Here is a 27,337-nt window from a genome sequence, read left to right on the forward strand (position 1 = left end):
GTTAGGACACAAAAAATATGTTTCCTGGAGGATGGCGTGGTGATTTAGATTTGGAGCTGACTGACAATTCATCCCCAAGTTGAACATCAAGCCAGACAAGACTCGGATGGTAAGCAGCAAGCTTCTTAGGTCATTTATGATATTGATGTGGCACTGCCAGCCATTTTTATGAAGGCATAAAGGACATGCTTTTGAAATGCATGGATGATACGAAGCCTAGCAAAATGGTTCATGCCATAGATGGCTGCATCAGGATGGAAATACATCTCAATTTAGGTCTCAAAATCAAGTGTAGAAAATGTATGTCTGCCCTTGCTACTACTACTTTCACACTAACTAGCAGAGTTCTTGTGGTTGGGGGTGGTGCCTTCTCTCCTTTAAGCCTCGGGAGACTCTATAAACGAGACCCACTCTCTCCATTTTGTAGATGTGGAAACTTGAATTTCAGGTAGAAACTCCTAGAGTTGCTAAGTGATATAGCTAGAATTCAAATCTCAGACTGTCTAACGCCAAGGTCAGTGTTCCTCTCCAGAATTTTCGGCTGCCTCCAATTAAGAGAAGTATGAGCTCTTCAGGTGGCTCACAGGTTCATACAACTCATCCTGCCACCTGGTGTTTGCACGGTGTGGTGAATGATTCACCTCTTGGAGTCTGCAGGTAGAGAGGTAATTATCAGTAGGTACTGCATCAAATTTTGCGAGTACTGACTAAGCTCATCTCAGAAAGCACTTGGAAAAAAAGAAAAAGAAAGCACTTGGAACAGTATCTGGCATGTTGCAAACAATCAATATAGGTTAATTAATAATAGCAATATTATTTTAAAATATTTTTTGCAATAAATGTTATATAATAAATGTAGCCGAACACCCACAGATCCCTGCGGAATGTAGGCAATCTCAAAAATCCATTTAGCATGATTCATTGTCACTTGTTTATTTCCAATAAATCCTAACACGGTCCCAGATACTCTTCTCACTTATTTCAAAAGCTGACAGTAAGCCAAATGCAAGAGGAAAAGAAAGTTGTGGAAGATACGATGTTATTGTTCCAGAATATTTTCTCTGAATATTTTTATCTACAGCATTTCTTTAAAATAAAAATTGAAAGTACCAAGTGTCCACATTAAGTCTGAGGAAGGTTTTATGCACTTGTGAATTATCTTTGGGCTCATGGGATTTGTGATTTCCAACTGAGTGACAATCAAAGAGAAAAATCAGAAAAGCAAACTTGCTTAGAAAAGTCAACTAAATTTATGTAACCACTGCTACTTTGTTGAACTGTGTTAATTCATTAATTTCTTCCTGTGAATGATGTCATTTCAATGCTCTAACATTGATTTTTCAGCCTTTTCAGAACCAAGGTATCTGCAATTTTTAGTGAGACCAAAACTGGAATGTAACGTTTTCTAGGTATGCACAGCTCCACCTGAAATACACGTCCCATTACCTAGAAGACGGTCAGGTCAAATAATTCAAGATTTCAGAGGGGAAGGTAGGTATTCTTGTTTTTTTTGGAATCTTTTTTTTTCTTTAAAGATTTTATTTATTTCTTTGACAGAGAGATAAAGAGAGAGCACAAGTGGGCAGAGAGGCAGGCAGAGGGAGAAGGAGAAGCAGACTCCCTGCTGAGCAGGGAGCCCTATGTGGGGCTTCATCCCAGGACCCTGGGATCATGACCTGAGCTGAAGGCAGACACACTTAACCGACTGAACCACCCAGGAGCCCCTTTTCTGGAATCTTTTTTGAAAAGAATTTCTTATTTGAAAGGACAAAGCAGAACCTGTTCATTGTGATATTGACTTCTATTTTGTTCAAGTATTCTGTTATTATTAACCGTAGTTACACTTCTGTACATTAGACCTCTGGAACTTACTCCTCTTCTAACTGAAAGTTGTCACCCTTTGATCAACATCTCCCCATTTCCCCACCCCCCAGCCCCTGGCAAATACCATTCTACTCTCTACTTCCATGAGTTCAATTTCTTTCTATATATGTGTGAAATCATAAAATATTTGTCCTTCTGTGAGTGGCTTATTTCATGTCATGTAATGTCCTCAAATTCATCCACATTGTCACAAATGTCAGGATTTTGTCCTTTGTTAAGGCTGAATAATATACCATTGTACATAATTACCACCCTTTTGGTTATGAACACTTACGTTGTTTGCATTATTGTGAATAATGCTGCAATGAGCATGGCAGTGCAGATATCCCATCAAGATGCTCGTTTCGGGCGCCTGGGTGGCTCAGTCGTTAAGCGTCTGCTTTCGGCTCGGGTCATGATCCCAGGGTCCTGGGATCGAGCCCCGCATCGGGCTCCCTGCTCCGCGGGAAGCCTGTTTCTTCATCTCCCACTCCCCCTGCTTGTGTTCCCTCTCTTGCTGTCTCTCTCTCTGTCAAATAAATAAAATCTTTAAAAAAAACAAGATGCTGGTTTCACTTCCTTTCTACTTTTTTTCAGATTGATTTATTCCAGAAAGAAAGAGAGAGAGAGAGAGAGAGGGAGAGGCAGGGGAGGAGCAGAGGGAGAGGGAGAGAGGATCTCCAGCAGACTCCCTGCAGAGCAGGGAGCCTGACGCAAGGCTTGATCTCATGACCCTTAGATCATGACCTGAGGCGAAGTCAAGAGTCAGAAACTTAACCAACTGCGCCACCCAGGAGGCCCCCCTTTCTATTTTAATTTCCTCTCTCTACTCCTATCCTGCCAAGTCTTCACCTCTGTGCCTCCTCCATTCCTCCTACCGACATTAACCACTGTTCAAGAGAAAAGTCCTGCAAAGGAAAAACTGCTTAGTACCATGCCATTTGACAAAGAATACAATTAAATGAAAAGCAGTGAAGCATATCATAAATAACCAATTTTGGGTAATTTCATTTCACTGTTCTATGGCTAATTTTTATCTACAATGAAATAGTAAGAAGTATCTGGTGTTGATAAATTTCTCCAAATGTGCTTTTAGTAATCCCATGATTCTGCTGGTATCCCGTAACTATACTATTTTTTCCTATTTATTATGTTGCTTTTATTTCCCATGGACTCTTGACTATATAACTAAATGATAAAGGAAGTCAAAGAAAGAGAAACAGATGATCCCCTAATGCACAGTTTTAGCTATAAAAATAATGGCCAGGTGGTAAACATCACAGCCAATTTCCGGCTTTCACAGAAAAAGAGTAAATTCTGCTCTGAAGGGACATGCGTTTGAAGCATGTTGGGCTATTCGGTATGGCATCTTGTCCTTAATGTGCTGGAGCTGACTAGTGGCTATTTTGAATTGCCTATAAAATTTACATTATTGTGGAATGAACCTAATGAGCTCAATAACATTGACATCACATGCTATTTTCAACTATTTATCAGCAACCAATCAAAAAATTTGCCCCCTTCATGTGTCTTTATAAAATATTAAAAGTGAGTTACACAACATTTGGGGGAATCCTTTCAAAAGGTATACATATATTAAGTGATCATGTTGTATACTTTAGATATCGTACAATTTTGTTGTTTATACCTCAAGAAAACTGAAAAAAAAAAGAGTTAAACACAGAACCCTCCAGGCACTTGGTAGTATGAACAACTAAAATTTTATCCTTTCAATGATTTGGTCAATTTGTTCATTGTGCATAAGTTCTGTATTTTAGAAACTTTCTTAGATATTGGTAATTTGTATTTTGAAATATTTTTGGGTAAAAATTTCTTTGTATTACCCATGATGTCAATGTCAGGTTAGAGAGTTTCTGCAAAAAAAAAAAAAATTATATATTTTCTTAAAAAAATTAAATTAGTGAATATTGGTAGAAATAAAACATACAAGCAAAATCAGACTTCCGTTTGTATATAAATCTGTTTTATCATTACGGTAACATATTACGACTCAAGCATTAGAAAACAGTACCACCGCAATGCAATGTCATATAACTGGGTTAACAGGATCAGACATAATTTAGAGATCAAACATACAGTATACTCTGAAGATGTATGAGGGGATTCTTACTGGGCACTGGAAAGTGGGTAGGGTCCTCTGTGTGATCGTAGTCGAAAGGACACTGAACTTGGAAATGAAAGATCTTGGTTTGAGCCCTCATTCTAACATGCTATGTGGCCTTTGGTTCTCCTTCTTCTAATTCTTAAAATTAAAAGGTTGTTCTAGAAAAGTTATTTGAATGGTACTTTCCACTTTTAACATTTTATGCTTTTATAGTTTATTTTAGTTGCTATATTTATATTATACCAAGCTCATGATGATATAGCTCTGACAGAAGAGTTGTTCAGAGAACAAGAGCAACTTCGGAGAGAGAAAAGTAAGCCATATTAGTTTCTACTGCATGAGAAACAGTTTGTCAAAAATATGACCAATAAATATAAATGCATATCTTTATTTAAGTAAAATACGCTACTATGAATGGACTTTTTAAAAAAGATTTATTTATTAATTTGAGAGAGAGACAGAGCACAAGCAGGAGGGACAGAGGGAGAGAGAATCTTAAGCAGAGTCTATGCTAAGCACTGAGCCCAATGCAGGGCTCGATCTCATGACCCTGAGATCCTGACCGAAAACAAGAATAAGACGCTTAACCTGCTAAGCCACCCGGCACCCCTATGAATAGACTTATTAAAGGCTGCTTTTATTTCCTACCTGCTAGGACACCTCACAAAAGTAAGTGGGACTTTTTTCTCTGAAAGGATCAGATTGAACCATGATCAATACATATGTACAACTGAAAGTAAGTATAAAAATACATCTAATGCAACATTATACATTTGTATTTGGCTTAAAATCATTTTTTTTAATTTTTTTAAGATTTTTTTTCACATCCTTGACCATGGTATTTTTTCTTTGCTTTGCAAATGGATAAGATGAGATATGAAGGTTTTCAACAAAGGCAGTGCAGTGTGGTAGAAAAATATAATTGGCTTTGGCAGCAGGAACAGCCAAGTTCAAATGGTAGTTGAATCAATAAATAAATGTATGAAAATTGTCAAGCCACATTACTTTTCCAAACCCCTGTTACCTTATCTATAAAATTAGCTAATATTTTTGGTATGATTTCCCCCATTGTACTGTAAGAATAAAGGTACTAAGAAATAATCATTTATGAATCCACATTTTTTAAATTTTTTGTCATGTGTGGGGTTCACAATGCAAATAAACGGTGAGGGTGGTAAAAATAACAAACAAGACAATTTAAAGCAACAGGATTTTTGTGAATATTTTGCAGCAATATACTTTAAAACCTGTAGTTTTTTTCTCTTGCATAGTTAAAGAAGGGGTTTCAAATTACATTTAACAATTTTATAAAATCATCTCTAATACTCTCTACAAAAATGACTCTCAAGAAGAGCTCCCAGAGGAAAATATATTGATTTGCCATTCTTTGGGTTAAAAATGATGGTTGTAAAGGTCTAGTCAAAAGATATTTATTAAACAGTTGTGTGGCTAAAAGAAAAGCTATTTCTTTTTTTCCTTGAGGGAAGAAGAAGAGAGATGGAAAAAAGCCAGAAAGACAGGCTTTGGGAGGGCTCTGTGTGATGCAGGTGGAGACAAAGCAGAAGGCTACCTGTGCTCAGAAACTCAACAGAATTTGAAGAATGCTGTTGAACAATAAAAAGCTGTTTGTATTCCTGAATGCTCCCATCTCTGCTAACATGCCTAGTAAAACAGAATCTCTGATGAAAAGTATGTGTAAACAGATTTTAGTGTAAATCATAAAGGATTATGGTAAGTTGAAGTACTGTTCTAATATTCCACTTTCTCCCTTATTGAATGTTTCGCCCCATTCCCTTTGCCAAGTGATACCACAGTAGCTCTCATCAGAGAAGACATATGTTATATGCACATGTGTGGTTATGTGCACACCTGTGATTAGGTGTGGCCTCTTGCATTCTTGCCCTTCATAAGGAAACATGTTCAAAGTAGGTGCTGGTGCAGAGTAAGACATTTGTGAAGCATGTTTAAACCTGAGCTATAACCTGGAGTCACACCTGTTGGGGGCCTGCTGAGATCAGTCAACCCAAGCTCACCTTCCCCTACCAACTCCTACCAACTTCTACCAACCCCTACCAATCCCTACCAACCTGAGGCCCAAGCATGAGAAAAGGGAATATTCACTGTTGTGTGTCCTGAAGATTTGATGCTGTTTGTTACACAGCATTATTACAGCAAAACTGATTGCTGAAGGGTTTAAATTTTACATAAACAGATTGAAAGTATGAAACAGAGAGTATGCATTGAAGCAAGAACTCAGAGATAGAATTGGTCTTGTAAGGATATAACTTCTTCCAATAGGCCAACCCCAACCAGAAATCTTAGGTTCTATTCAATCTGATGTGTATATCAAGAGGCCTAGTGATTCCAAGTGATATATATACATATATAATCTGTAGAAATAGATCACTTAGGTTCAGAAATTCCTATTTCTTGGTGTAACTTTGAAGTCTATTTGAAATCTATTTGTTATGAAACAGAGTCCCCAACTGATAATGCTCCTTTGTGCTAAGCGTGAAATCAATGAAGAAGGAAACAACATCTTGCATTATCTTTTCTCAAAGCAAGCCAAGATTTGCTTAAAGCAGTTGAGTTTTTTCAAAAAGACAGATTGACATAGAGTGTCAGAAATTCACTTAGCAAGAAGTCAATGAACCGTGTGTCTTTTTAATGCAGAGAATTAATGTTTACTAGTAGGAAAGGAAAGGAAAGGAAAGGAAAAGAAGGAAAGAAGGGAAAAAAAAACTATTATGAATCTCTTCCTTCAGACACAATGGAAGTAGTCCAATAAGTAATACAGGAACTTAAAAAGCTGATAAATTCTCCAGGGAGGATCTCTGATACATCCTCTACACCAACTCAAAGGACTGCTAGGGAAGGAGAGCGGGGCTGAGCACCTGCGGTTGGAAGCACTTCAAAACCTGGAACATTTTCATTCTCTGGGACTTCAGAATGAGAAATTCACCATCTCTTTATTGCTACAGGGTAGCAGTCTGCCCTTACTAGGAGATTATAAAGTGACCCCATGTAAAGTAGATGTCTCACAAGATGGTGTACACCCTCCTCAAGATCTGCAACTATCTACTTTCATTGTTTATGTATCAGTAACCAAGGTAAGTTGCAGCATACCTAATCATCCCTGCTATGGGAAGAAAAAGATTATTCACCACAAAGAACAGCAGGATATAGGGGCGCCTGGGTACCCTCAGTGGGTTAAATATCTGCCTTCGGCTCAGGTCATGGTCCCAGAGTCCTGGGATCCAGCCCCACACCAGCCCCGCTCTCCTGCTTACTGGAGAGTCTGCTTCTCCCTCTCCCTCTGCTGCTCCCCCTGCTTGTGCTCTCTCTCTCCCACCCTTTCTCTCTCTCAAATAAATAAATAAAATCTTAAAAAAAAAAAAAAAAAAAAGTAGGATATAGTTAACAATTACTGGCAGGATCCAGGGGAATGTACCTGAGAATGAATCTTCCTTGTGCTGGTTGGGATAGAGGGAGCAAATTACAGCTCTGAGCAACAAGAGAGCTTCCTTACCCAAGGGACTTAGGACTGTGGCAAAGACATGCAGCTGATCCTAACTCACTACTGAGTTATTCCCTGAAGCTCCAGAAAAACAATGGCTTACAATAAATAAGATATAAATTCTAGAACTGTCTTAGAGATCTGAAGGGGTCAGAGACTCAAAGCTATGAGCATTTTAGTATGGACTTACTAGGTGAGACCAGAGAAGACACCGGTTACTTTTTTTCTTTTTTAAAGATTTTATTTATTTGACAGAGACAGACGCAGTGAGAGAGAGCACAAGCAGAGGGAGTGGGAGAGGGCGAAGCAGGCTCCCCGCCGAGCAGGGAGCCCGATGCGGGGCTCGACTCCAGGACCCAGGAATCATGACCTGAGCCGAAGGCAGACGCTTAACGACTGAGCCACCCAGGTGCCCCGACACCGGTTACCTTTGCTGCCCAGGATTGGCCTCAATTATTTCCCTTCTTTGGAGCAATACAGGATGGTGCAACTTGAGATACATTGGCATTATCAGGACATTCAGGGGTGGCTCTCCTTTCTAGGCCAAGGATAGGACACTCATCCTGCTGCTATGGAGCTGTGCTCCTTAGTGTCCGTGTGAATGGTAAGAACTCTAGATCCTGGTTTTGAATCCTGCTGACAATGCTCAAATGTCAAAGGCAGATGGATGAAATGTTTGGTAACAACTTGCAAGGATGGAATGGCAACTGAACTGCTACAATGTATAGGAATCATGGTACTCCTAAAGGCAAGATAGTAGGGCAGCCAATAAGAGTAATGCTTGATTTATATAACCAAAAACTGCCCAAAGCAGGTGAACTAAAGACTCTTATTCACTATGATCTTTACTGTGATTAATGCATATTCTAAGTGTGGCATTAAATATCTGATTAAATTAAAGGGCCGTGAATACCTGACTTATTGTCCATGAGATTCCACATAACATCATTTCAGGCCAAGGGGCTCTTTTTATGGCAAAGGAGGTACAAGTATGTGCCCATCACCATAGGATCATAGCTGGCCGTAATACACTGTGCCATCCAACACTGCTGGCCTGGGAGAACACTGGAAGGGCTTCTTAAAGAAACAGCTAAGGGCAACTTTGGGGACGACTTTCTCTAGGGTTAAGGAAGTGATGGCCATTAAATGGTACTTCTCTCGATAGGAGAACAGGTGAGATTGAGACTCAGGGTTTGAGGTATCAGTAGCCTCCATCACCATCATCCCGACTGACCTACTTGGGGAATATAGGGTTCCTGTCCTTGCAAACTGAGACTCCACTGCTCTAGAGGTCCTAGTTTTCTGGGGACGGGAGTCATGCTTCCACTAAAGAGACACAGTAAGGTTCCCATTAAACCTATATGCGCAGTTGACCAGTGTTTCTTTTTTGGCTCTTTATGCCAGTAGACCAAAAGGTACAGAAAGGAGCTGCTATAGATATAGAGAAAGTTAAAAATATCTTGAAGAAAAGATGACAGAGCTTGCTCTACCAACCGTCAGGACTTACGGGGTACAATGAACAGTTTACCAATATTAATTCTTCTGATACATGAGCACGGGATGCTTTTCCATTTATCTGGGTCTTCTTTAATTTCTTTCATCAGTGTTTTGTAGGTTTCAGGACACAGGTATTTCACCTTCTTGGTTAAGCTTACTGCTAAGGATTTTATCCTTTTGGATGCTATTGTAAATGGGATTATTTCCTTATTTTGCCTTTTCAGATAGGTTGTTATTAACATACAGAAGTGTAACTGATTTTTCTATCTTGCAACTTTGATCAATTCGTTAGTTCTAACTTTTCTTTTCTGTGGAGTCTTTAAGATTTTCTACATGTGGGCGCCTGGGTGGCTCAGTCGTTAAGTGGCTGCCTTCGGCTCAGGTGATGATCCCAGGGTCTTGGGATGGATGGAGCCTCATGTCGGGCTCCCTGCTCAGCAGGAAGCCTGCTCTCCCTCTCCCACTTCCCCTGCTTGCGTTTCAGCTCTCGCTGTCTCTCTCTCTCTGTCAAATAAATAAATAAAATCTTAAAAAAATTTTTTTCTACATGTAAGATTATGTCATCTGCAAACAGAGATCATTTTACTTCTTCCTTTCCTATTTGGATGCCTTTTATTTCCTTTTCATGCCTAACGGCTCTGGCTAGAACTTCTAGTACTATGCTGAATAGGAGTGGTGAGAGTGGGTATCCTTGCCTTGTTCCTGATCTCAGAGCAAAGATTTCTGTTTTTTACTATTCAGTATGATGTTAGCTATGAGCTTTTTATTTATAGCCTTAATTAAATGGAGGTCCATTCCTTCAGTATCTAGTTTGTTGAGAGTTTTTATCATAAAAAGGTGTCAAATTTTATCAAATGCTTTTTCTGCATGTATTGAGATGATTATGTCACTTTTATCCTTCATCTGTTTAGGTAGTGGATCACTGTAACTGACTGTGTATGTTGAACCATCCCTTGCATCCCAGGGACTTGACCTTGGTATCATGGTTTATGATCCTTTCAATGTGGTGATGAATTCAATATGCTGATCTGTTGTTGAGGATTTTTGCATCTATGTCCATTAGGGATACTGGCCTATAGTTTTCTTTCTTGTAGTGTTTTTGACTGGCTTTGGTATAAGGACAATGTTGGTCTCATAAAATAAATTTTGACAAGTCCCTCTTCTCCAACATTTTGGGAAGAGTTTAAGAAGGAATGGTATTACTATTTCTTTAAGTGTTTGGTAGAATTTACCACTGAAGCCTGATCTTCGGCTTACATTTGACAGGAGATTATTGATTGCCGATCACGCTTTATTAATTATCAGACCATTCAGGTTTTCTTTTTCTTCATGATTCAGAATGGGTAGGCTTTATGTTTCTAGAAATTTATCCATTTCTTCTAGTTTAACCAGTTGTTGGCTTATAATTTTTCATGGTAGTCTCATGACTTTTCGTATTTTTGTGGCATTAGTTGTAATGTTTCCTCTTAGTTCTGATTTTATTTGAATTTTCTTTTTTTCTTAAAGGTTTGCCGGTATTTACCTTTTCAATAAAACAACTCCTAGTTTCATTGATTTTTTTCCATAGTTACTCTGTTTTCTGCTTGATTTATTTCTCCTCTAATCTTTATTATTTCTTTCCTTCTGCTTAATTGGGGCTTAGTTTGTTTTCCCTCATCTAATTCCTTGAGGCGTAAAGTTATGTTGTATATTTGAGATCTTTCTTTTTTTTTAATGTAGACATTTATTACTATAAACTTCCCTCTTAGTACTGTTTTTGCTACACCGCTTAAGTTTGGAGTTTTTGTTTTCATTTGTCTTGAGCTATTTTCTACTTTACTGTTTCTTCTTTGACCCATTAGTTCATGAGAAATAAACTGTGTAACTTCCAGATACGTGTGAATTTTCCAATTTTATTCCTATTATTGATTTCTAGTTTTATTCCACTGTTGTTGAAAAAATTACTTGGTATGATTTCAACCTTCTTAAATTTGTTAAGAGTGTTTTGTGACCTAATATGTCATCTATCCTGGAGAATGTACCATATCTCATCCAAGAAGTAGGTATATTCTGCTCCTTTTGGCTGCAATGTTCTGTCTGTATCTATAGGGCCAGTTGGTCGCCAGTGTGTTCAAGTCTGCCGTTTCCTTACTGATATTCTGCAGATCTTCTATCTATAATTGATAGATGTTTTTGAAGTCTCCTATTATTACACTGCTGTCTAATTTCCACTTTGGATCTGTCAATGTTTGCTTATATATTTAGATGCTCTGATCTGTATGCATTTATATTCATAATTCTTATATCTTTCTAATGAATTGAACCTTTTATCATGCTATAATGACTGTTTTTGTCTCTTGTAATAGATGAAACACTGATGAAAAAGACAAACGTTGATGAAACAAATGAACATTAATGAAAAAGAAAATAAAGAAGACATAAATAAATGGAAGGACATCCCATGTTCATTAATTGGAAGCTTTAATATTATTAAAAAGTCCCTCCTGCCCAAAGCAATTAGAAAATCTGTGAAATCTCTACCAAAATCCCACTGGCATTTTTTTTTTTTTACAGATTTTGAAAAATAGTCCTAAAATTTATATGGAACCACAAAGACACTGAACAGCCCAAGCAATCTTGGGAAAAAAGAACAAAAATGGAGGTATCACAATTCCTGATTTCAAAGTATATTGCCAAGCTACTACAGTCAAAACAGAGTTGCTCTGGCAACAAAACAAAACAGAATTTTTATGGGATCTCTATTCTGTAACATTGGTCTATTTGCAAATAGACCAATGTTATACAGTTACAGTTACCTGATCTTCAACAAAAGAACCAAGAAAACACAATGGAGAAAGCCTGGTGTCCTCAAGAAATGGTGTTGGGAAAATCGGATACCCACACGCAAAAGAAAGAAACTGAATTCTATATTACACTATATCCAAAGATCAACTCAAAATGAATTAAAGACTTATAAGACCTAAAACTGTTAATACTTCTAGAAGAAAATATAGGGAAAAGGCTTAAATACTAACTAAATGGGTATTTATGTAAAAGAAAAGTGGATTTGTATGTCACATCATATGCAAAGATCAATTTCAGACAGTCCTACTACAATTAACAAAATAAAGTTTTTCATAATAGAGAAGAATATCTTAATGATCTAAGGGTAGCAAGTAACAATTAAAAATGATGGCTAAGGGCACCTGGGTGGCTCAGTTGGCTAAGTATCTGACTCTTGATTTCAGTTCAGGTTATGATCTCAGGCTTGTGAGATCAAGCCTCATGTTAGGCAGACACTGAATGTAGAGCCTGCTTGAGATTCTCTCTCTTCTCCCTCTGCCTCTCCCCACACTCCTTGCACGTGCTCGCTGTCTCCTAAATAAATAAATAAGTAAATAAGTAAATAAATAAATACTCTATGTATCAAAAGACATCTTTAAGAAAGTGAAATCCAAGCTCCAGAGTTTGAGAAGATGTTTGAAATACATGTAACAAGGAGTGAGTCATAGCTTGAGTATATAAAGAAGTCCCACAGATGAAAAAGAATACTTAAGAAGAAAAGCAATGGCAATCCAAAAGATCAATGGATAGGAGATTTAAAAAGGTAATTTGGGAAAGAAACCTGAAAATAGCAAGCAAACATATGAAAAGATATTCAATCTCATTAAGAAACTGCTGATCATGACTATAATGTGGGACCATGAAAACCATCCCAGATTGGCTCAAGTTAGAAAGACTGACACACCAAAAATGCACACAGGGACAATCACCAACTCAGAGAATCTTCACACGCACTATGGGAAACAATTTGGGATTTTCAGTATAGTTAAATATAGTCATATTCATAACAGAGAAATTCCGGCACATGTGCACCAGGAAACATCATATAAAAGTATTCACAGCAGCATTGATTCTAACAGTCTCAAACTGGAGGCCACTCCAGTCTCACCAACAGTAAGAATGTGAAACCGAATTGTAGGACAGCCACATACCCTAAACAAAACCCATAAACAAAGAGGCAGAAAGTTGACCCTCAAAAGATAAAGGTGAATAAAAGAAGGCAGAGAGTAAAGCATACATACTCTGTAATTCAAAAAAGACGTAACTAAACCGTGTGGTTTATGGACGCATACGGGGTTGGTCAATCTGCTGTGGAAAGCAGAAACTAACCATGCGGTTAAGCGAAGGCGGAGGAGAGTCTCACTGGGAGGGAACAGGCAGGGGCTCTTCTGCTGATGGGTGCATACCTGGCATATGGAGCATATGCCCCGGCATATATGTTCACTTTATAATAAATTGTGCATATATGTTTAGATCACTTTCTATACATTCCATATTTTTCTTAAAGGTTAAAGGACAAGATTGGGTCTTAATGAAAAGCTTCAGAAACAGTTGGAATCCTTCCTGTAAAACCAAAAGTTGACTTGCCAAGCTTCCTCCTGAGTTCGGCAATAAAGTCGGTGTAATTGTACAGAGCTATAACATTTGTAGAGAAGGATAACTGAATCCAACTAGAGTGAATAGGCTATGAATTTTCATCAGTCAATAAAATAGAAGTGCAATTTGTATAAAGTTGGATCTCATAAATAAGTAATGTAGCATTAAAAGGCACAGCTAGATGAATGGAGCAAGGGTTTCTGAGGCCAAAACAGTCCGTATTTCTTCTTAGGCAAATATTAAATAATTTAAAGGGAGTATATACTGTAAAGTGGTGGGTAGAAAATACAACTCTAAGCATGTGACCGAACAGGCTTGTAGTGTATCTGTCACAGGATTCCTGCACGTAATCTTCTTAGACCAACTGTTTCCCTGTCTCCAGGTGGTAAAGATTTTGCCCTGTCCTGGTTAGAAATTTCACTTGTTCTTTGCCTTAACACTGCTTTTTAAATGAACCCTATGTCTTCTGTACTACATGTTGAAATTCCAAAGTAGACAGATATCCAATAACAAAACTCAGTTTGTCAAGATGACTTATTCATGCGTATGTGTGTGTGATAAGCCAAATATGCGCTTGCAGAAATTGACATCTATTATACTTCTTCCCTTAGCGCAACATACCTGAATCTTCATTGAAGAAAATGTACTTTTAGGTAATTTTAATCCATTAGGTCTAGTTTAATTCAGCATCTTCCAAAAGCCAAATATTGAGTTGAGTAATAGGTTTCTCAGATCAATATGACACTCTCTGCTTCCAAGAAATTGGGATAGATAACTTCAACATACTTTGGGAAGTACAATCAAAAAGTTGTGCACAGTATAAATGGGGCCATGGGTGTGGGTCATTTAGGATACAGAAAAGTTCACGTAGGTTCTCTAGAAGAGATTATGTTTGCCCAGAATTTTCGAAGATCAGTTCTCTAGATAAAGAATGGGAAAAGAAGAAATCAAGGGAGGGGCATGAGCAGAGGCACAGGGACTCGGGAGGGACACTGAGAAGGGGTATTAGTAGCTGCAAGCACGTTAGCACTGACTCAAGGAAAGCTGGGGAAGCAGCTGTGGGAGGTGAGCCTTGTTTGCTGCCTTGAGAGATGTTTCCTGAGGTTGAACTGTTGGTTGGAGACACCATTCCAGCAGGTACACTGAGAATAATTAGAAGGTGTGAAGACTAGTATCAAGACAATCAAGTGAAAAAAAAAATAGCAGTCAAGTAAACAAACTATAAAGATACTTTTTTAATATAGTGTGTCCTTGAGGGATGGCAGAAAAATAAGCTCCGTGTGTTAAAAGAAAAAATAAAAAGACGTTGTGATGTTAGTTAGTCCACAGAGCTGGACTGTGGTTGTCTGGAGAGAGGAGGAGAGAACCTGAGAACAGAGAGAAACATGTAAAATTGTCAGGACTGGTGATGGACCGGACGTGGACAGCGAGGGAGAAAGAAGAGATGCCCGGCTCCCCAGCATCAGGCTTGTGACCGAGTAACCAAGAAGCAGAATTCAGGAGAGGGAGACCTGTCTGGACAAGGTGAAGATAAGGGTTGAGTGTTACACGTGTTGAATACGTTACTTTGGGAGGTGGTGGAAACATCTGTCACCTTGATTGTGGTGATGGTAACAAGAGTATCCATATGTCCTAACTCAAACTCACCAAACTGCATACATGAGTCATGTGTAGGTTTTTCAATGCCAATGATACCTCAATGAAACTAGAAAAAAGAGTATTAGTATACAGTATTAAAAGAAAATGTTTAAGAAGCAAACAGACCTGGGGAAAGGTAGAAAGAATCAAATCCTCCTAAACATATGGAGACCAGGAGCAAACAGGTGGTAGGGTCGCAAGAAGGGGACAGAGACCCATTTCAAAGGTGGCAGTGAAGTTGTTCAGATGAAGATGACATTCCGCAGTAAGGAGGTGACCAAGATCTGTCATTGCACGTCCGGGATGATGCAACTGTGAATATTTACACACACGCACACAAACACAGGCACACACACATATATTTATCATGACGGCTGAGATAAGACTAAAAACTGTCTAAGGGTAGGCCCTAAGTAAATATTGCAAAAATACATGCATAAAATGTTCTAATTCATTTACCAACTGCCAGTTGAATATCTGAAAGATCACCAAGCTTCAAACATATTCACAAGCCACAGATAAATCTCCATTATAAATATTTTTAGGTAGCAGCATTAAAAGACATGTCACCAATTTTTCGTGTGGGCTTCCTTCTTGAGTTGACTGTGTACAGTGTTTGCATTGCATAGTATGACTTGACAAGAGAACCCATAAAATTCCCCACTGTGCCCTCCTTAAAAAAGAAGTATGATAGTTTTAGGCGCTGTTGAATGCCATACTGAGCTACAAAAAATAAATAAAACACCATAAAGCTCCCACCTTCATTTCATTTTTAGAGCCCCACACAGGGAGACGACACGAACATTCATCAGAGACACACCACTGAGGCTCAGATTTATTTTCCTTAATATTAAATTGTATATTTGGAGGAAATACCAATTTCTTTTTTAAATGAACAGCATCCCTACTCTTCTAAATGCTGAAGTTCACTAATGATTTTAAAACCACTCTAAGGGTTTAAACCGAATCACTACCACTTACAGCAGCTGGCGTCTAGCATGCAGACCTCACGTTGGGAATATATTTATGTTTCAGGTTAAATAAATTCAGCCTCTTTTGTTTTACAACTGGAATAACATTTTGTGGACGCAGGGCTCTATTTCTCTTATTTAGAGCTAAAAGAAGTCAGTTCAGCATAAGAATTTCTACAAGGCATTGATGGGAAGTTGGCCGGGAAGTCTCTCTCTGTATATCGTAAACACTGCTAAGAACTTGGTTTAAACATAAGAGGCAGGGTTGTTTCCAAGGGTGCCTTCTCTGCATCTGTGTGGGTTTTGATGCCCAGGGCTACTCTAAAAAACAGAGAGGATGAATTTAAGGAGAGTTGTGGGTCCTAAGGAACCCTCCTGGAGATGCTGCCAGGAGGCCAGACAGCTGGAGGAAGCTCCAAGGTTTCCCCTCCCCTCAACGTCCAATCTCCCAGAATATGCATTGAACCACCTCTTGGGCCACGCACCTGTGCCATACAAAAACAGCTTCTCATCCTCCCTCATGCTAAATTCTGTTGGACAACTACAAAGAAGTTCTTCTTGGGATGCCATGTGGAAGACAGGGCTTACCAGGGGCGCCTGGGTGGCTCAGTCGTTAAGCGTCTGCCTTCGGCTCAGGTCATGATCCCAGGGTCCTGGGATCGAGCCCCGCATCGGGCTCCCTGCTCCGCGGGAAGCCTACTTCTCCCTCTCCCACTCCCCCTACTTGTGTTCCCTCTCTCGCTGTGTCTCTCTCTGTCAAATAAATAAATAAAATCTTTGAAAAAAAAAAAAAGACAGGGCTTACTGAACAGACCCCGCCCTTTATCTCCTCCTCACTCCGCACCCAGACTAGGGTGGAATCCATCAGATATTAGTTGAAAAAAGGAATGAAAATGGCATGCACTGTGTTGAACGGGGTGGGGTGTCGCAATTCTCTGCCTCTGCAGACCCGGGGTTTATGGTGGGACCACACTCGTCCACCTGACTCACACGTCATGATGAACCATTGCTAGCCAGTCCATATCTGCCTGGCATCTTTCTTTTCTCTCTTTTTTTTTTTTTCAACCTAGAATCTCACTAATTTGTCAAGATACTGCAAATGAATACATTTTCCCATGAACCCTGACACAGCTGCCTTCGTCCTCTGTGGCGTTCCTCATTCTTTAGGAAATCGTCAGGATGGCACATAGGACACATGACGTAGAGAGGGAGTGTGTTCTTACTGTGTGTGCTAGGTTTCATTCTGCACACATTCTTTTCACCCCAACAATACTGTTGCAGCAAGTTGCTCTGAGAATTATGCAAATAGTTTCCAAAGTTAAGTGTGGTATATCATACTTGTGTGTAGTGAGTTCTACGTTCAGAAATTACTGGCTGGTAGCTTATTTTTTAATATGCTGATAAAACTCCTTTGCTCTGAATAATCCATAAATATTGCTTTGGAAGTATTCCCTGTTTAATAAAGTTTGATACTACAACACTACCTTAACACATAGAAAGTAAATAAAAAGTTCCTTCAGCATTTGCATGCAAATACTGGATTATGCATACTAAAACATCATTAGAACAAAAGCTCCTTAAGTAGGTAGCTCAAATTCAGTGCAATAACTAACCGTACGTATCTTGGTTTTAAGTGTGTCTTAATAGTTTTTTGGTGACAATTAAAATTAAATTTTATAAGCAGAGCATGAGTCATTTAGTGAAATTAATGTATTCTATAATTATCATTAGGTAGCAACAGGAGACCATTATGATGCATCAAAATTCCATTCTCTGAACATTACAACTTGTCTGGATCAGAGCAGAATCAGTAGGATGCACCTGCTCTGCATGGTTTTGTGTTCCTTTGTACTTTCAAACACATTTTAGTTTTTTATGAAACCATGTTATTGCCTAAAGACCAGGACCATTACTGCTTTGTCAAATTATGAATGCTAAGGTTTATATTTCAATTTTTAATGCTGAAATAAACTACAGAGACCATTTCTCATCTAATTTAAGAACTAGGAGACGAGAACCAAACTTCATGCTGTAAGTCCTTCAAAGACAAAGAACCACTAGGAAAAGTGACAATAATAAAGAGAAAGGAAAAGTAAAAATAACTAATAATTAATCATTATGTTAATGTCTACTTAAATATTATTATATATTCCATATGGGTTTTATTGCTCCAGTGCCAAGTAAATTAAGAGAAATGGAAAGGATAATTTTCCTAAATGATTTCAATACCTGTTTATCTGCGCAGTTGGTAGATGTGACGAAACAGACTTTTCAGTGCTCATCAATGTGGCAACTAGAGTGACAACCGTAATGGTATTTTTTAAAGATTTTTTATTTATTCATTTGAGAGAGAGAGAGCACAAATGGTGGGGAGGGGCGGAGGCAGTGGGAGAAGCAGACTCCCCGCTGAGCAGGGAGCCCGATGCAGGACTCGATCCCAGGACCCTGAGATCATGACCCGAGCTGAAGGCAGACGCTTAACCCAATGAGCCATCCAGGTGCCCAGACGTTTAATCATCATTATGATTAACCTATTATAATAGCTCAGGCCTCTACATCTGGGCTATTATAACTACCTTCTGATTCAGCTTTCTGGAGGCAGAAATCTCCCATTACAATCTACTCAGGAGTAATCTTTATAATAAAAATCTAGTGATGCCATACCTCAGACCCCCCAGGGATCCACCCTACCAGCACCTTCTCCAACATGCACAGAGAAATGTTACAGCTTGGCACACTTGCTGTAATATGACTGGCCCCATGCTCTGTGTCTGTGTTTTTATTCATTCAATCACCTGCTAGACCACTTCCGACACCTCCCAAATTTCTTCTCACCAATATTCATCCTTCATGAGACAACTTCAGCACCAACCTCTCTCTGTGTTTTCTGCACACACCACTCAGATTTCACCACCTTGTTTGCCTGCCATAATAGACACTGTCAGTGCCCCATGTGTGTCCCTTGGAGCATGTATACTTTCTTTTTTTTTCTTTATTTTATGATAATTTTTTATTGTTATGTTAATCACCATACATTACATCATTAGTTTCTGATGTAGTGTTCCATGAGTCATTGTTTGTGCATAACACCCAGTGCTCCATGCAGAACGTGCCCTCTTTAATACCCGTCACCAGGCTAACCCATCCCCCACCCCCTCCCCCTAGAACCCTCAGTTTGTTTTTCAGAGTCCATCGTCTCTCATGGTTTGTCTCCCCCTCCGATTTACCCCCCTTCATTCTTCCCCTCCTGCTATCTTCTTCTTTTTTTTTTTCTTAAAATATATTGTATCATTTGTTTCAGAAGTACAGATCTGTGATTCAACAGTCTTGCACAATTCACAGCGCTCACCGTAGCACATACCCTCCCCAATGTCCATCACCCAGCCACCCCATCCCTCCCACCCCCCACCACTCCAGCAACCCTCAGTTTGTTTCCTGAGATTAAGAATTCCTCATATCAGTGAGGTCATGTGATACATGTCTTTCTCTGATTGACTTATTTCACTCAGCATAACACCCTCCAGTTCCATCCACGTCACTGCAAATGGCAAGATCTCATTCCTTTTGATGGCTGCATAATATTCCATTGTGTATATATACCACCTCTTCTTTATCCATTCATCTGTCGATGGACATCTTGGCTCTTTCCACAGTTTGGCTATTGTGGACATTGCTGCTATAAACATTGGGGTGCACGTACCCCTTCGGATCCCTACATTTGTATCTTTGGGGAAAATACCCAGTAGTGCAATTGCTGGATCGTATGGTAGCTCTATTTTCAACTGTTTGAGGAACCTCCATACTGTTTTCCAGAGTGGATTCACCAGCTTGCATTCCCACCAACAGTGTAGGAGGGTTCCCCTTTCTCCACATCCCCGCCAACATCTGTCATTTCCTGACTTGTTAATTTTAGCCATTCTGACTGGTGTGAGGTGGTACCTCATGGAGGTTTTGATTTGGATTTCCCTGATGCCCAGTGATGTTGAGCACTTTTTCATGTGTCTGTTGGCCATTTGGATGTCTTCTTTGGAAAAATGTCTGTTCATGTCTTCGGCCCATTTGTTGATTGGATTATTTGTTCTTTGGGTGTTGAGTTTGATAAGTTCTTTATAGATTTTGGATACTAGCCCTTTATCTGATATGTCATTTGCGAATATTTTCTCGCATTCTGTCGGTTGTCTTTTGGTTTTGTGGACTGTTTCTTTTGCTGTGCAAAAGCTTTTTATCTTGATGAAATCCCAATAGTTCATTTTTGCCCTGGCTTCCCTTGCCTTTGGCGATGTTTCTAGGAAGAAGTTGCTGTGGCTGAGGTCGAAGAGGTTGCTGCCTGTGTTCACCTTTAGGATTTTGATGGACTCCTGTCTCACGTTTAGGTCTTTCAACCATTTGGAGTCTATTTTTGTGTGTGGTGTAAGGAAATGGTCCAGTTTCATTCTTCTGTAGGTGGCTGTCCAATTTTCCCAACACCATTTGTTGAAGAGACTGTCTTTTTTCCATTGGACATTCTTCCCTGCTTTGTCAAAGATGAGTTGACCATAGAGTTGAGGGTCCATTTCTGGGCGCTCTATTCTGTTCCATTGAACTATGTGTCTGTTTTTGTGCCAGTACCATACTGTCTTGATGATGACAGTTTTGTAATAGAGCTGGAAGTCCGGAATTGTGATGCTGCCAGCTTTGCTTTTCTTTTTCAAGATTCCTCTGGCTATTTGGGGTCTCTTCTGGTTCCATACAAATTTTAGGATTATTTGTTCCATTTCTTTGAAAAAGGTGGGTGGTATTTTGATGGGGATTGCATTGAATGTGTAGATTGCTCTAGGTAGCATTGACATCTTCACAATGTTTGTTCTTCCAATCCATGAGCATGGAACGTTTTTCCATTTCTTTGTGTCTTCCTCAATTTCTTTCATGAGTATTTTATAGTGTTCTGAGTACAGATCCTTTGCCTCTTTGGTTAAATTGATTCCTAGGTATCTTATGGTTTTGGGTGCAATTGTAAATGGGATCGACTCCTTAATTTCTCTCTCTTCTGTCTTGTTGTTGGTGTATAGGAATGCCACTGATTTCTGTGCATTGATTTTATAGCCTGCTACTTGACTGAATTCCTGTATGAGTTCTAGCAGTTTTGGGGTGGAGTCTTTTGGGTTTTCCACAGACAGTATCATATCATCTGCAAAGAGTGAGTGTTTGACTTCCTCTTTGCTGATTTGGATGCCTTTGATTTCTTTTTGTTGTCTGATTGCTGTGGCTAGGACTTCTAATAGAGTTTTAAATATCAGTGGTGAGAGTGGACATCCCTGCCGTGTTCCTGACCTTAGGGGAAAGGCTCTCAGAATTTCCCCATTGAGAATGATACTCGCTGTAGGTTTTTCATAGATGGCTTTTATGAGATTGAGGTATGTACCCTCTATCCCTAAACTCTGAACAGTTTTGAGCAAGAAAGGATGCTGCACTTTGTCAAATGCTTTTTCTGAATCTATTGAATGGATCATATGATTCTTGTTCTTTCTTTTGTTAATGTATTGTATCACGTTGATTGATTTGCGGATGTTGAACCAGCCTTGCAGCCCAGGGAGAAATCCCACTTGGTCATGTTGAATAATCCTTTTAATGGACTGTTGGATCCTATTGGCTAGTATTTTGGTGAGAATTTTTGCATCCATGTTCATCAAGAATATTGGTCTGTAAGTCTCCTTTTTGATGGGGTCTTTGTCTGGTTTTGGGATCAAGGTAATGCTGGCCTCATAAAATGGTTTGGAAGTTTTCCTTCATTTCGATTTTTTGGAACAGTTTCAGGAGAATAGGTATTAATTCTTCTTTAAATGTCTGATAGAATTCCCCTGGGTAGCCATCTAGCCCTGGGCTTTTATTTCTTGGGAGATTTTTGATGACTGCTTCAATTTCCTCAGTGGTTATAGGTCTGTTCAGGTTTTCTATTTCTTCCTGGTTCCATTTTGGTAGTTGATTCATCTCTAGGAATGTACCCATTTCTTCCAGGTTATCTAATTTGCTGGCATAGAGTTGCTCATAATATGCTCTTATAATTGTTTGTATTTCTTTGGTGTTGGTTGTGATCTCTCCTCTTTCATTCATGATTTTGTTGATTTGGGTCATTTCTCTTTTCTTTTGGATAAGTCTGGCCAGGGGTTTATCAATCTTGTTAATTCTTTCAAAGAACCAGCTCCTAGTTTCGTGGATCTGTTCTACTGTTCTTTTGGTTTCTAGTTCATTGATTTCTGCTCTGATCTTTATTATTTCTTTTCTCCTGCTGGGTTTAGGCTTTATTTGTTTTTCTTTCTCCAGCTCCTTTTGTTGTAGGGCTAGGTTGTGTATTTGAGACCTTTCTTGTTATTTGAGAAAGGCTTGTATTGCTATATACTTTCCTCTCAGGACTGCCTTTGCTGTATCCCAGAGATTTTGAAGAGTTGTGTTTTCATTTTCATTGGTTTCCATGAATTTTTTTAATTCTTCTTTAATTTCTTGGTTGACCCATTCATTCTTTAGTAGGATGCTCTTTAGCCTCCATGTATTTGAGTTCTTTCCGACTTTCCTCTTGTGATTGAGTTCTAGTTTCAAAGCACTGTGGTCTGAAAATATGCAGGGAATAATCCCCATCTTTTGGTACCAGTTGAGACCTGATTTGTGACCTAGGATGTGATCAATTCTGGAGAATGTTCCATGGGCACTAGAGAAGAATGTGTATTCTGTTGCTTTCGGATGGAATGTTCTGAATATGTCTATAAAGTCCATTTGGTCCAGTGTGTCATTTAAAGTCTTTATTTCCTTGTTGATCTTTTGCTTAGATGATCTGTCCATTTCAGTCAGGGGGGTGTTAAAGTCCCCCACTAATATTGTATTGTTGTCAATGTGTTTCTTTTCTTTTGTTATTAATTGCCTTATATAATTGGCTGCTCCCACGTTAGGGGCATAGATACTTACAATTGTTAGATCTTCTTGTTGGATAGACCCTTTAAGTAGGATATAGTGTCCTTCCTCATCTCTTATTACAGTCTTTGTTTTAAAATCTAATTTGTCTGATATAAGGATTGCCACCCCAGCTTTCTTTTGGTGTCCATTAGCATGGTAAATAGTTTTCCACCCCCTCCCTGGGGTGTCTTTGGGTCTAAAATGAGTGTCTTGGAGACAGTATATCGATGGGTCTTGTTTTTTAATCGAATCTGATAGCCTGTGTCTTTTGATTGGGGCATTTAGCCCATTTACATTCAGGGTAACTATTGAAAGGTATGAATTTAGTGCCATTGTATTGCCTGTAAGGTGACTGTTATTGTATAGTGTCTGTGTTCCTTTCTGATCTATGCTGCTTTTAGGCTCTCTTTTGGCTTAGAGGACCCCTTTTAATATTTCTTGTAGGGCTGGTTTTGTTTTTGCAAATTCCTTTAGTTTTTGTTTGTCCTGGAAGCTTTTTATCTCTCCTTCTATTTTCAATGACAGCCTAGCTGGATATAGTATTCTTGGCTGCATATTTTTGTTGTTTGTTGCTCTTAAGATATCATGCAGTCCTTTCTGTCCTGCCAGGTCTCTGTGGATAGGTCTGTTGCCAAGCTAATATTTCTACCATTGTAGGTTACATATCTCTTCTCCCGAGCTGCTTTCAGGATTTTCTCTTTGTCTCTGACACTCGTAAGTTTTACTATTAGATGCTGGGGTGTTGACCTATTTTTATTGATTTTGAGAGGGGTTCTCTGTGCCTCCTGGATTTTGATGCCTGTTTCCTTCCCTACATTAGGGAAATTCTCTGCTATTATTTGCTCCAATATACCTTCTGCCCCTCTCTCTCTTTCTTCTTCTTCTGGGATCCCAATTATTCTAATGTTGTTTCGTCTTATTGTATCACTTATCTCTTCAATTCTGCCCACGTGATCCTGTAGTTGCTTATCTCTCTTTTTCTCAGCCTCTTTATTTTCCATCATTTGGTCTTCTATATCGCTGATTCTCTCTTCTGCCTCATTTATCCTAGCAGTTAGTGCCCCCATTTTTGATTGCACCTCATTAATAGCCTTTTTGATTTCGACTTGGTTAGATTTTAGTTCTTTTATTTCTCCAGAAAGGGTGTCTCTAATAACTTCCACACTTTTTTCAAGCCCAGCTAGTATCTTTAAAGTCATGATTCTGAACTCTAGGTCTGACATCGTACTAATGTCCATATTGAGTAGGTCCCTGGCAGATGGTACTACCTCTTGTTCTTTTTGTTGAGGTGATTTTTTTCGTCCTGTCATTTTGTCCAGAGGAGAACAGATAAATGAGAGAACAGAATGCTAACAGGTTAACAATGTCTCCAGCAAATATACTGTATACAAATCAGAAAAGACCTGAAACCAGGGGACAAGAAAGGAAAAGAAAGATGAGAAAAAAAAAAAGGAAAAAGAAAAAGATAAAAACAAAGAAAAACAGAACAAAACAAAAAAAAAAACAGAATATGATCAAATATGATCAGGCTAGTGTATAGATCAGTGCCACACACTAGCTTTTGGGCATATATTGGGCTGTTAGAAGAAAGTGCCTGCTAAAATTTTAAAGGAAGAAAGACTTATCTATGTACAAAATAAGGGTTGATACAATGAAGTGATGGAAGATGACTGTAAAGATGAAAATTATAAAAGATTTTAAAAGTAATTGATAAGAAGTTGTTTTTTAAAAAGAAAGAAAAAGATTTAAAAAGAAAAGGAAAAAAGAAAAAAAGAAAAAAAAAAGAGAGAATGTGATCAGGCAGGAGACTAGAACAAAGCCATACACTAGTGATTTAGGGTATATTTTGATCTGTTAGAAGAAATTGTATCTCAAAATTTAAAGAGAGAACAACTTATATATATATGCCAAAAATAAGGGTAACTACTATGAAGGGACATATATATGACTCTAAAAATGAAAAATAAAAATTTTTTTTAAAAAAAAGGGATTGATAAGATGTTATTTGAAATAGGGAAAAAGAAAAATTCAAAAGAAACAGTTAAAAAAATTAACTTTGAAAAACTAATGAATTATGGTAAAAAAGCCATGAATTCTCTGTGCAGTATTCCACTAGCGCTGGAGTTCTCCCGTTCTCCTTGATCGGTAAACTTGGTCTTGGCTTGCTGGCTGTTCGTGCTGATCTTCTGGGGGAGGGGCCTGTTGCCGTGGTTCCCAAATGTCTTTGCCGGAGGCGGAATTGCCCCGCCCTTGTCGGTCCGGGCTAAGCAAGCTGCTCGGGTTTGCTCTCAGGAGCTTCTGTTCCCTGCAAGCTCTCGGTACAGCCTTGGAGGACCAGGGTGAAAATGGTGGCCTCCCAATCTCCGCCCGGAGGAGCTGAGAACTCGGGGCCCCGCTCCTCAGTGCGCCCCCAGAGAAAAGCAGTCCCTCCCGTGTCCCCGGTCTCCGGCCGCACTCCGTGCTCACCCGGCCTGTGACCGAGCGTTGCTATGTCTGGCACCCGACCCCGTGTGGAGTCTCCAAACCCAGCAGATCCCTGCGGTGGGCTCCCGCGCCGCTCCTCCCGGGGGAGGAAGGGGAGTCTCCCCGAATCTGCCGCTTGTTGGGTCCCTGCTGGGGGAGCCGTGCCCCGACTGGGCCGCGGATCACAGTTTATGGCCACCCCGAGCTGAGAGCCCGCGCCTCGGCTCCGTCTCTGCAGCCGGCTTCCCCGCTCCGATCCCTGGGAGCTCTGCCTCCCTCAGGCACCCCTGGTCTTTCTGTGACCCCGAGGGTCCTGAGACCACACTGTCCCGCGAGGGTTCCACCCCCCGCTTAGCCACTGGAGCGACGTCCCTCCGCGGAGCCGACTTCTAGAAGGTCCGATTTTGTGCTCCGCGGCTCTAGCACTTGCCAGAAGCGGCCGACGGAGGCCCCTCCCCCGCCGTCTATCCTCCCGAATATCGCCTCGGATTCACTTCTCCGCACGCCCTACCTTCCAGTAAGTGGTCGCTTCTCTGTTCAGAGAGTTGTTGCTACTCTCCTCTTCGGTCTCCTGTTGAGTTCGTAGGTGTTCCGAATGGTTTGATCCCTATTCAGCTGAATTCCTGGGTCCAGACGAAATCCAGGTCTCCTACTCCTCCGCCGTCTTGCTCCGCCCTCTCCGCATGTATACTTTCTGACTGACTTCCTCTTTATTTTTTATTTTTATTTCTTTAAATTTTTTATTGTTATGTTAATCACCATACATCACATCATTAGTTTTTGATGTAGTGTTCCATGATTCATTGTTTGTGCATAACACCCAGTGCTCCATGCAGAACGTGCCCCCTTGAATACCCATCACCAGGCTAACCCATCCCCCCACCCCCTCCCCTCTAGAACCCTCAGTGTGTTTCTCAGAGTCCATCCTCTCTCATGGTTCGTTTCCCCCTCCGATTTACTCCCCTTCATTCTTCCCCTCCTGCTTTTTTTTTTTTTAACATATAATGTATTATTTGTTTCAGAGGTACAGATCTGTGATTCAACAGTCTTGCACAATTCACAGCGCTCACCATAGCACATACCCTCCCCAATGTCTATCACCCAGCCGCCCCATCCCTCCCACCGCCCACCACTCCAGTAACCCTCAGTTTATTTCCTGAGATTAAGAATTCTTCATATCAGTGAGGTCTGACCAACTTCCATCTGCTGGTATCTACAGTCAGACCCAATGCCCTTGTATCCACATGGCAGAGAGCTGGCTCCTTGCTTGCTCTGGAGGCAGGAAGTAGCAAAAATACCCTCCTCCACAGCCTCAGTGACCAAGAACTCTCAGGATTTCGTGCATGAATTTGCCAGTCCCATCACTTCTCATGATCAGTAATTCTGGGACATGTGTTTGCACAATTTCCTAGGTTCGCCCTTGGGATTGAGCCCCAGACTTTCTAATGACTGGTTTAGTAGTTTGTCCCTTCATTAGCAGCTGTCTTTTCCCTGCATTACTTCCTACTGGTCTGTGAGTATCACTTGAACTTCTCCGAAATGATTTCTACCTCAATCTTTTGTCCACAGGTGTCCTCTTGTAGAGTTCACAGTAAAAGTTGTGACACTGGAGGTATTATTACACAGGGTTCTGGAGTTGGATGGCTTGCTGGCTACATGGCATCAAGACTCCGTAGCTTGTTGCAGCAGGACAATGACTAACCCTCTCCCCTGTAGTGAGCTGGGGCAGCATCAAGGCGTGAGGGAATGTATGCCTTATGCAGTGTCTCCGGGATTTGAGAGACAGAGTGACAATGATGATGATAATAAGTATGGAGCTGTTTTAAGTATTGTCAGAGCTCTGAGGGAATAAATTGATGAGCTCACGCGGCCCAGTCAAAATCTCAAGGCATGGTATGGAAGGCAGGTCTCTGCCTTTAA

At 39.9% G+C, this 27,337-nt stretch overlaps 1 protein-coding gene across 17 annotated transcripts in view; it reads right to left on the reverse strand.

The window, feature by feature from the left end:
* PCDH15 (protocadherin related 15) overlaps positions 1 to 27,337 on the reverse strand; it is a 781,344-nt gene that overhangs the window by 227,234 nt on the left and 526,773 nt on the right. The gene's annotated exons all lie outside the window — the stretch shown is intronic.

This window comes from Eumetopias jubatus, unplaced genomic scaffold (assembly GCF_037043125.1).
Source record: "Eumetopias jubatus isolate StellerSeaLion01/CBP00866 unplaced genomic scaffold, mEumJub1_p1.0 scaffold_17, whole genome shotgun sequence".
Taxonomy (NCBI): domain Eukaryota; kingdom Metazoa; phylum Chordata; class Mammalia; order Carnivora; family Otariidae; genus Eumetopias; species Eumetopias jubatus.